The sequence below is a fragment of the Phocoena sinus genome, chromosome X (genome assembly GCF_008692025.1).
Source record: "Phocoena sinus isolate mPhoSin1 chromosome X, mPhoSin1.pri, whole genome shotgun sequence".
Taxonomy (NCBI): Eukaryota; Metazoa; Chordata; class Mammalia; order Artiodactyla; family Phocoenidae; genus Phocoena; species Phocoena sinus.
This window is the reverse complement of record NC_045784.1, coordinates 5,601,552-5,612,316: the sequence shown is the minus strand read 5'-3', so window position 1 is coordinate 5,612,316 and position 10,765 is coordinate 5,601,552. Positions and strand designations below refer to the sequence as shown.

The 10,765-nt window shown below is 43.6% G+C and overlaps 1 non-coding gene across 1 annotated transcript; it reads right to left on the bottom strand.

Annotated features, from left to right (window-relative positions):
• Positions 1-10,184: 10,184 nt before the first annotated feature.
• LOC116748175 lies at positions 10,185-10,254 on the bottom strand. The gene has a single exon (XR_004348188.1). It is a non-coding gene; the product is annotated as a small nucleolar RNA SNORD82 (small nucleolar RNA).
• Between the last annotated feature and the right edge of the window lie 511 nt (positions 10,255-10,765).

The following is a 10,765-nucleotide window of genomic DNA, read 5'->3' as shown; positions in this document are numbered from 1 at the left end:
CTGAATTCCCAGAGCGATTACCACGGCCTCACGCCCTCTCTAACCCTGCCACACTACCAAGCGCTACGTACGTGCTGCTCCCAAGGTTTTGAGATTCTTATTTAAGTACCGACTTGTGGGCTCTTCATGTCTTAAATTACTCTATTGACCCCTACATTTTACAGTCCCTCACAGTGTCGTAAGTAGCACAGGGCTCAACAAGTAATTTTTGACCTCACTGCTTATGACTCTTCCACGTGTGCATTTAAGCTTACCATCTTTAGTTTGCAGCAGGTTGACAAAAACAGAGGTAGCTATAAAACATCGTAAAATTGGGCTTCCCTGGTGGCGCAGTGATTGGGAGTCCGCCTGCCGTGCAGGGGACGCGGGTTCGTGCCCCGGTCTGGGATGATCCCACATGCCGCGGAGCGGCTGGGCCCGTGGGCCCGTGGGCCATGGCCGCTGAGCCTGCGCGTCCGGAGCCTGTCCTCCGCAACGCGAGAGGCCACAATAGCGGGAGGCCACAACAGTGAGAGGCCCGCGTACCGCAAAAAAAAAAAAAAAAAAAAAAATATTAAAATTTATTTTTCCAGCTTTTATTTTCAAAATACATTTGCTTGTGCCTGTCATTTCATCCTTCTACTCTCTCATCAGTGAAAGACGTTTCAGATAGACTGAATTCCATTTTTTAAGGTGGGATCATCATTCATCAAGAGGTGCTGACCTGGGCTTCCCTGGTGGCGCAGTGGTTAAGAATCCGCCTGCCAATGCAAGGGACTCGGGTTCGAGCCCTGGTCCAGGAAGATCCCACATGCCGCAGAGCAACTAAGCCCGCGCGCCACAACTACTGAGCCTGCGCTCTAGAGCCCGTGAGCCACAACTGCTGAAGCCCGTGCTCCTAGAGCCCGTGCTCTGCAACAAGAGAAGCCACCACAATGAGAAGCCCACGCACCGCAATGAAGAGTAGCCCCTGCTCGCCGCAACTAGAGAAAGTCTGCACAGCAACGAAGACCCAATGCGGCCAAAAATAAAATAAATAAATTAAAAAAAAAAAAGAGGTGCTGATCTGACTTGACCAACATTTCACATAAGGGACACTGTTGCCTCTGTATGTTATCAGTTTTCATTATGATTACTTCTCAATCGAAACATCACATTAAAGATAATATTTCTCAATTAAAAAATCAAAATACACAGTTTAATAACATAAATTTTAAAGCAAGACTGTATAATTTATATATACCTTAGTATTTCTAGAGAAAAATTAACATTTAATTTGCATATTCAGATACCTGTTAACACTGACCTGTTTACTTGGAAGGTTTTGTTGTGCACACCTGTAGACCTAGCAGTTCATATTCACTGAACTCAAAAAATGGGGGGCAGTTTGTTATAGTCATATAGCTGTAGATGCAGCCAACCTGTGTGTGTGTGTGTGTCTGTGTGTGTGTGTGTGTGTATGTGTTATTTTCCACTGAGGATATTTAGACACTTGACAAACTAGAGAGAGTTCTCTATACAACATATTCCTGAGTTTGACCACAGCAAATCCCCTGCCCAAGAACTCTTCTGAAGCATATTTTTCTGTCTTTCCAGGTCTTATGTCTAGTTCCCAGTTCAGTACAGGCAAAAAAAGATGCTGATGTTAAAAAAAATGAAACTGACACTTGCAGAAATAATCAATATGGCTTCCTGGCTGTGGATCATAGTACCAGTCCCATAGCTGTACTCACAGTAACTGCAAGATGATGACTGTTGTGGGAAAGCCCTATCTCAAGGCACTGTGTGATGCGAAGATGGGAGATGAAATAAAAGGTAAATAATTTGAAAATTCACCTGGTCTGACCATGTTGGAATACAGAGTTGGAATGACTAATGGCAAAGCAATTTTAATGTTCTTAAAAGTAACAAGCTTTTTTCTGGGCTGGGGAGTGGTGCATTAATTTAGCAAATGCAGTAAAACCCCCTGTTTTGCATTTGAACACCTCTTGAGATCAGAGTACAGCAAAATCATTCTCAAAATTTACCCAGATTAATATTCTGCTTTATCACCATGCTAATAAGTATGACTCAACCAGGTTACAATATGGGATGTGGTCGGACTACAGCATTAAGTTGAAACAGTCCTTATTCACCAACAATATTTTAAATCACTCATTTGAGAAAGGAGGAAATATGGTTCTGTTCCTGGTAAGTCATTAGAATACTGTATCTGACCACTTTTCCACTGACAGATTAGCATATCTTCACTTCACTATGAGAACAAATTCAAAGAGCTTAGACAAAGAGATTGTGACACTATTTTTTTCGACAAGCCAGTACCTTTCTTTTTTTATTTATTTTTATTTTTTTTAATTTTTTTGCGGTTCGCGGGCCTCTCACTGCCGTGGGCTCTCCCGTCGCGGAGCATAGGCTCCGGACGCGCAGGCTCAGCGGCCATGGCTCACGGGCCCAGCCGCTCCGCGGCATGTGGGATCCTCCCGGACCGGGGCACGAACCCGCATCCCCTGCATCGGCAGGTGGACTCTCAACCGCCAGTACCTTTCTTATCTCCAAATGTGAGGGCCTGAGTATAACACATTCGAAACACCCTGATTTAGATGGGATGGAAGAATTTAATATATTTTAGAGGAGAGTATCATACCCCAAGTGGTTTAAAAGACGACAATTTTTTCACTTAAAGTTTAGGAACCATTTATTCAAAACAATGTTCATATATAGAACACATGGCTTACCCAAATGGAAATGGATGAAACAAACTCTTCTTATACCACTAAGCACAGCTACATATGGATTTAGTAGTTTTTCAGTGTGCTACCCCAGGAATTTTTCTAGGGTTCATAACATTATTTATATGAGAAGAATGTGTTCTGATTTCTGAACAACCACTTACGAAGGGATTGCTGGAACTTTTCTAATGTAATAAACATCACCATGACAATATACAATGTTGCTTAATATTTGGGGCAGTCTTTATTTACCTTCAGTGATGATACAACTTGCAAAACCATGTGGTATTAAAGAGAAGGAGTCTGATTGTCTTCAATGAAACCCTTATGAAACTGGGAAGGTTTGCCTAATGTGTTTGACTCTTAAGGAGTTACTTATGGGAAATAAGAAAAATGGTTAATAGGTGCTTCCACATATGTGACAGGAATATTGCAGAGCTGGAAAATGACAAAGATGTGCATTTGTCTTGCAGGGGCCACAAAAGACTTACTGAAGTGAAAATCTAGGTCAAAATGGACTTTGGAACCCTGCTCTCCTCTGGGTATTGAAATAGAGATTATTGCTTTATATCTCAGGACCCTGCCAGGCATGGTGTGAGTATCAGGGATGGGACAGGTGACACCAGATTGGAAAACAGTTAGAAATTAAACCTGCCCAGTTGTTAAAGGTGAGCTGCTCAAAACCCCAATCCAACAAAGGGAAGACACATCCACTGGTAAGAAGAGAGCCAGACAGGTGTACAAGAAAAGCCAAGAGAAGTTATCCGGAAGGACGGTAGATCGGCCTCTGGTTAAAAACGCAGGCTTTGGAATAGGTCAATCTTGAGGGTACGGTCAGACTCTGCCACTTCATAGGTATGCAACCTGCACCAGGTTTTTAAACTCCTGGCTCTGAGTTTCTTCTTACGTAAAGTGGGAATAACACTTCACATCTGATACAGTTGTTGTAGAGTTCAAGGGCATGAGGTGTGCTAAGGGTCTGGTGCACCACAGTGACTCATATTATTGCACCCAGCAATAGGACTTGATGGAGAGGCACTCGGGTCTCACGGGTCACTAGACCCACGCACACCAGACGAGGAGATGTAGCAGGACAGGGGGCAGGCAGGCAGCTCTGTAAGCTGACAGCAGTGCCTCAGAGAATTCGGCTTGGAACCCACACCGGTACCAGCACCACCACCAAGGTGGCCTCCAAGATCGCTCCAGGAAAACAAATTCAAAACCAAAGTCACGCGAGCTACACAAATGCACCCTTCTGAGAAGTCTGCTGTTCCTTCCCTTCCAATCACCCCCAAGTCCTTACCAGGGAGAGAGACACTGGGAAGATGCTCACTGGGTGGCTCATCCTCAAAGCAAGGTCTGGGAGATTTCCAGCTTCTGAAAGGACAGTGAGCTCACAGAGCATGGATCTGGTGACCAGAACCAGAAAAGGCAGGCAGCATGTCACAAGAGAAGGGCAAACTGGAATCTGGTTACTGCATCGTTTGTGCAAAACCAAGGTTAGACTAGTAGACGGGGGCTTCATGCCAGGTACCACAGCGCTCCTGCAGCTAGAAGGGGATTGAATTTAGAGGATTAACTGACCCAAGCAAGGGACACAGAGCATTGCAAAAGAGCAGAAAACTGGCTCCACCAACAAGGTAGATACCCAAGTGTAAAGGGCACATTGCCTGTCAGTGTACCAAATGTGTATATGCCCTTCAAGACCATTAACACATTTGGCTCTATTTTATATCTCAAAACTGTTGCAAGGTGTAAAATTGCTTCTGTCCTTTCTCAACGGTTGTGTTGGCGTCTAAAATGACACGGTAAAGGTAAACCTCTGTTAACCGGGACAGAGACGCTTCAAAAGCTTTGGTGTTCTAATGACTAACTTCAACATCTCATGTATAAACATTTGTTGTGTTTTAACTACCTGACCTCCCAACTGAGATTTATGTGTCTCCCTCTTTCAGTTTCCCTTTATTCATAGTACTCTCCCAACTCGTAACTGTAGCTGGTTTGATATCTAACCCGTGATTGTAAAGGACACACACCACTTGGCCAATAAAGATGGTGATAATTGGAGGGAGGCTTCCATCTGGATTCGTTACTTAACCCTTAGCCAACAGTTGCTTTCCTCCCAAAACTTTCTTTCCCACACAAGAAGTTAAAACCCCATTGTGACATCAAAAAACAGGTGAAGGCTCAGCTCTTTTCAGGTCATCTGCTGCTACAGTTTCAGGCCTGCATTCTTCTTGCTCCATTCTGCAAAATAGTGGGATTTAGCTCCCTTCTAAAAGGTGAGAATAAGCCACACCATGAGACTTCCAGAGACTTCATTCTCTTTGCCTTTTCCGTAACGTTGGACAGGAGTTTCCCCACGTAAGTCAAAGGAGCTGTAGCAATTAGGCACAACAGAATCTCCTCCACATACCGTTTTATCGAATGACTTCCCAAACGGTGCAGCATTCAGAGTTGTAACTACCACGTGGCCCACGGTCAGCCCACACTGATCTACACCGGCCCTTGCAGATCATCTATCTTTTTGCTCAAAGTAATCAACATAGGAACAGCAGGACTCAGTCCAGGGTTTTATGTTTTTAAATACGATATATCCAGAAGAGCGGTGACCACAGTTAGGTAGCCACAACACGGGCAGTGCACTGCTTTGTTCTGTTAGCGGATCAAGTCAATGCTGCTTCTCTCCATCCACGGTACACAGGGAAAGCGTTAATCCACTTCAGAAGGGCAGTTCACAAAAACTGGCCACGGGAAAGCAACGTGAAGCCAACTCTTCTGCAAATGTTTATCTGCGTACCTACACGTGCCTACATGTAGGGAATCCACACTGCCTGTACTGTCTCAGGTCCAGCTAGTTAACTAACTATAGATCGTTAACTAGCTATCTTCTCATCAGTCAGGACTCAACAGCGGGAAAATGCTTCCACTTTTTAATTATTCATGTTCTGAGCGCCTAGTTTAGCCACCAAATTGGCTAATGGCTGAAACTGCTGTACCAACTTAGTGCTGGCTTAGCAGTCAAAGGGAAGGAGCCACGAGAAGTCCTAGGGGCTGAATTTATACCAGTGTAAATAAGTAAACCGTGGATGAAGTCCTCCCTTCACAAGCTGCACTTGAGTACCCCCAGCCATCACCCAATCACTGCTCTCAGCGGGAACTGGATCCCTGCCTGAATCAGTACTTGAAATCTACAAACCATGATGCAATTATATTTTGTTTGGCTTTCACGGAAGATAAATCCCAAATCCTTCCGGCCCATCTACTTGAATGGGTGACCTTCGTAAGATTTTCTCTATTGGAGCAAAGCTGTTTGTTAGGTGTCCCTGGTCCACACAGACACACGACATGGATCAACTGGAGCTAACGCACCTACAAGTTGTTAACACCAGTGGATTCTCCCTCCAGACGATGCTCTGTGTGGCTCCCAGGCTGCTCATCGTCAATCACTTAACCAGACAGGACAATGCTGTGCAACTCCACTGCTGCAGGCAAACCAATTCTTCCGAAGGAACGTGTTGGTTTAGTGACTTGCACTGAGCAATGAAGCTCAGGGACCTGGCAACCATTTTTCTCCATGCCTCGGTGCCGCAATTCCACACGGCTGGGCCCACCTCAACTTCTGTCAACTGATTCACAGTCCTCAAATACATACAGTACTTGCCCAAAGAGGAAAACTGTTAGGGTGAGGACCCTGTGTGTGTAAGTTTAACTTTAATGTACTTCACAAATGAAAAGGAAGCTGAGTGTGTTTCGCTTGTAAATCTAAAGAAGCAATAGAGAACACAAGTTGAGACACATTTCAGTGTTTAAAGGGGAGCAAATTGGAATCGTGATATAGTAGTACTTCCACTAATTCTCCACATTTACCACTGGGGATAAAAAAAAAAAATACACTGCACTTTGAAAGTTCTACTAAACAATCATCTCTAAAGTCTCGGGAAGACACAGTTACCTAGGAATAAAAGAAACTATTTTGTTGCTAGTTAACAACTGAAAAATAATCCACGCAACACTGTGTCAGGTTTCACTTTACGGTTACTCTGTATCCGGGTTTCTCAACATCGGCAGTACTGATACTCTGACCCTAATCATCCTCTGGCATGAGGAAGTGCCCTGTGTGCACACTGTAGGCTGCATAGCAGCTCCCCTGGCCTCTGCTCACTTGATGCCATAATCACTATGCCACTCGGGTTATGACCATCAAGAATGTCTCCAGACACTGCCAAGTGTTGCTTGGAGGGCAAAATCAAGACGAGTTGAGGACCACTGGCTTTCAGGAATAAGTAAACAGGAATGTCGGCGTTGGAAGCCTATCAGTTAGCCGGTTAATTAGTTAGCAATTCATGAATCCGTTCGACATTTACTGAGCACAGGGCCAAGCGCTGTGCAAAGTACAGAGGATCTAACAGTGAACAAGACATCTCTCCTTGAAAGGCATACCGTTTACAGGGAGGGGGATGATAGACCAACGGTGAGAACCCGAGCTGCCTCTGCAGAAGGGCTGGGCTGGCACCTGAGCTCTGAGACGTCTCAGGATGCGCACGGGGCCACCACGGGCTCTTAAATTGGAGATGCTGTAAGTGGCCTGAGCTGTATCCCAGGAAGTGTTGCCGGTCTCTGCTGGTACGGTGGGTTGGCAGAGAACAAGTCTGGGGCCCCAGCAGAGCTATCAGCCTGTAACTATATCCCGGGAAATGGAGAGAAGGGAAACAGGTCGGCAGAAAATGCTGTGACACAATGAAGGATAATGGATGGGTGTGTGCTGGGGTGGGGCTCGCTGAGGGGAAGAAAGAATCCAGCAAGAACGGGTCTTCCTGTCCCGGTTCTGGCACAGCTAGATGGTGACCTTCGATTAACCCTGGAGAAAATGGGGTCTGAATGGGGACTGCTGACATGAAGCTGATGTCTTAGCGGTCAGCTTTCTCCAGACAAAACCCAAAAACAAAAACCCAAACAGTATTTTCAACATTTATAAAAGTAATGTTTGAACCGCTCAAATGACTTTGATATTCTAACAAAAAATGTCTCCAAGAAGTAATTTTTTGTAAATCAAATAAATTAAACTTATAAGTTTATGAAGTCTCTGGTTTGCAATCATTCCAACATTTTTTTATGAGCTTGGTGAAACACTTTTATACCTTTCATCTCAAATGTATATTTTATATTGGAATTATAGAGCCAATATGTTCAGGTTTTTATTGGGCACTGTTCTCTTAAACACTGCCCTGATTTACTCCCCAAATTAGCACAAAATGGGTCTGAATCCTATGGGTTCCTCTAATGCCTCTATGTATTTGGTGTCCAGCTTTCCCAGGTAAGGACACCCTTTACCTGGGAAAGTGGGATTCTGCTAACTATGGTAATTTACTTACCTTCGTAAGCGTCTTCCTAGGGTGTCTCCTCAGCAAGCAGGCGTGTAATGTGAGACCTGGGGCACAGATATATAGAGCTCATTTTCTCCAAGACTTCTTCTCAGTCCCTCATCTCGTTGGAGACAGACTGCATGTTCTCCGCATTTTGTGGTCTCACAGCCCTCATCCCTTATCCAGGCTGCAGATTACCTAATCACCTACTCTGGTTTGAGACTACAACACCCCAAACCAGTTCCATCACCAGGATGCTCCAACTCATGTATTCAGTGTGTAATTTTATTCTCACTTCTTTACAGACTCACTCTGTTGGAGGAACCAACACTCTTAGGATCATCTAAGTGGTCAATGATTGGATTTTGTGTCTCTCTCAAGGCTGTGTTTTGATCTACTTCAGAACACAAACGTGAGGCAAAAGGCAAGGACTTCGAAAAGTGAATTTCATTAGACACAGAATGTGTGTGAAGTGCTGAGTAATCGAAAATGCTACTCTCTGGAGGCTTCTGTCCATAAGCTGCTGAAATAGAATTTTCAGTTTACATATGCATGGATTGTTTAACAATACACCCAGTTGCAACCACAAGTATGAGGTTATTTAACTGTATTTTTAAATGCTATATTTCAGAAAAAAAGGAAAAATTCTACCTTTAAAAAAATTTGTTTCCACAAATAAGCCCCTTCCCAAACATCTCATTCTGAGCAAAAATCTGCCCATACACTAGTACCTCTGTGAATATCACATGATACTCAGAGGTTTCTGTCTTAGGTAACGAAGACAGACTTGTTCCCCCAAGTGAGATCACAAAGAGAAAAGGAAGACTGTATAGAGGATGGGGAAGGTAATGGATTCAGTCTGGGACATGTTGAGTTTCATAAGAATTACAGTAAATCCATAAATTATTCTTGACATCTCTAAAATATCCATTCCTTCCTTCCAGGCAAAGATAGTAAAATGAAGTCATGTGATAAATTACCCATATTCCAATGACATATGTCAAGAAAAGTGAAACTGATCACCTCCCAAATTGATCAAAATCTACACCACAAACTTTCAGAAAGTACTAGACAAGGAAAAAAACTAGTCCTGATAGAACAGAACAGGACTGACTTCTAATTATTTGCCTATTCCCCTCCCCCTCTGAGAACATACTTGAGAGTCAGCAAGTTCTTGAGAATTCTTAATAACACTCCTGCATTTGGAAAGCTGCATAGAAAACACTCTGGGGGGTGTGGGGGGGAAGGTGAAATGAAAGGAACAAGCAGGTGAGTCTGACTTCTGTGCAGGAAGGGAAGACTCCAGGGCCACATCTTGATGGGTACCAAGTGTCTTGTGCAAGAAAGAGAAAGAGAAAAGGGCATAAATCCATTCTGGAAGAAAACATAAGAGAAGTTTAAAACTCCCCCAGAAGTTTATGTTAGCTCTTTGAAAACCTTTTAAGAACACGACTTCCAATTGTTAAAAAAAGCTTAGAGGTAAGATGATAAAAGTACTGAATTGAGATAAAAAAAAAAGACTGCAGAACCAAGGGAACAAAGGCATCGTGATGTACAGAATCAATGAATCAAGGAGTCATCAGAAAACAAGATAGGGTGGACCATAAACTGGATTTAAAGGAAAGCCATCAGAGAATCGCAATGAGTGAGCTGAAAGGGACAATGTGATTGAAGTAAAATCTGAAAGAGAGATGACGACCATTAAGAAGGATTAAGATGGGGCTTCCCTCGTGGCGCAGTGGTCAGGGGACGCGGGTTCGTGCCCCGGTCCGGGAGGATCCCACGTGCCGCGGAGCGGCTGGTCCCGTGAGCCATGGCCGCTGAGCCTGCGCGTCCGGAGCCTGTGCTCCGCAACGGGAGAGGCCACAACAGTGACAGGCCCGTGTACCGAAAAAAAAAAAAAAAGAAGGATTAAGATGATCCAATGAAAAGATTAAGGACTGCCCCAAATAAAGCAGGATTTTGAAACACATGAATTTATGGATACGTACATATTATAGTTAAAGTATTTTAAAACCTTTACAAGAAGAACAAGTGTCACTTTTACAAGCTGATTTCCTTGAGGAGGGAGGAGAAGAATGGGAGAATGTCAATGTAACTTTTTTTCATAGCACATCAGAACATTGCAACATAACATCAGGTTTCAGTATTAAGTCTCTTGGTTGTTCATCACACGCGTGTATCTTTTTTTAAAATCTGAAGCAAATATGGTGAAAATGATTTTAAAAATATGTGAAATCAAGGCATTTACATTGTTTAATACATTAAACTGTTAAATGGATGATTACGAAAAAAATAATTTTCTCCTGAAATAATGTAAAAGGAAACACGCGAATCCAAAAAACATAAGTTTGGGGAGGGATTAGGTAAGACTTAACGGCGCTGGGATACATTCCAAAGCTTTTGCTTTAAGGATGAAAAGCCATTCAGGTGTTTAGACACAAAAGCGAGACACCTTCACTGGAGGAGGAGAAAGTCAGGTTAGGCTCAGACTTCAAAGTCAGAAGACAACAGCGAGGTAACTGTAGTTTTCAGCGGGGAAATGTGTCACCCAGTAATTTTATACTCTGAGGGTATTAAAAGAAATATAAGAGTAGCAGGCACCCTGAGTGCCAGAGAACCACACCCTCCCTCTCTACAGCCTCCATGTCAACCAAAACCTGTGTCTGGAGAGGGCAGGACACGCACCTT